Here is an 891-nt window from a genome sequence, read left to right as displayed (position 1 = left end):
GTGAAAATAAATTGTTAGACAACGTAAAGTACGATGTCCTCTAGCAAACACGGTCACGCTTTTCACAAAAATTATTGATTCCAAAACACACAAACAATAAGCATTGTTAAACGCATCTTATTCATAACTATGGTGAAAACGATTTATATTTGTTGTTTTGGGGGATGTATTACAAATATATAAAAATCATTTCATGCTAAAATAATAATACTAAAATACTTTAGCCAAACTATAGCTGGCTGCTGCTGGATACCGTAGAATTCGTATCCGCGATCTTTGACCCAGTAAAAAGCAAAATACACGTGTTTGATAATCACGTGTATTATGGGATCGTATGGTATTATGTATGTGCAAGCGAGACGCGTCCATCTCTAGCTCATGAATGAGAGGTTCACCATGGAGGAGTAAATTCCTCCATGTTACAACCTATCCTTACTCTATGTTACAACCAACTCTATGGTTACAAAATGGGATTTGATCTCGACACAAATAAGTTTCAACCCATGGGTGTATGGGGGGGGGGTGTGATTGCGGGAGCGTTGACTCTAATTTATTCCTGCATGGTTGACCCAATGGAGACGTACGTGTCATGAATAATTTAGCATAATTTAAAGTTTTTCAGAGGGTTTGTTTACAGGTTTTTGTATTGTTACATGTTGAGTGGTAATTATATTGGTAGGATATCCAGATTGCCTAATAACCACTGGCACTGGCAGTGCGGTAATCTTCAAATTTTCTGAAGGAAGAAGAAGTAATTGAAAACATATACTAGCTGGGAAAATAGGCGCTGTTTACCAAAAAACCATGGTAGAAAAAATGCCTATTTGGCCAAATAGCGTCTTTCATAAAAAGCTGGCGATTAACACTATCTGACATCCGATTGAGACAAAC

The sequence above is a fragment of the Asterias amurensis genome, chromosome 12 (assembly GCF_032118995.1).
Source record: "Asterias amurensis chromosome 12, ASM3211899v1".
In the NCBI taxonomy this organism is placed as follows: domain Eukaryota; kingdom Metazoa; phylum Echinodermata; class Asteroidea; order Forcipulatida; family Asteriidae; genus Asterias; species Asterias amurensis.
Note: the sequence above shows the minus strand (reverse complement) of the source record.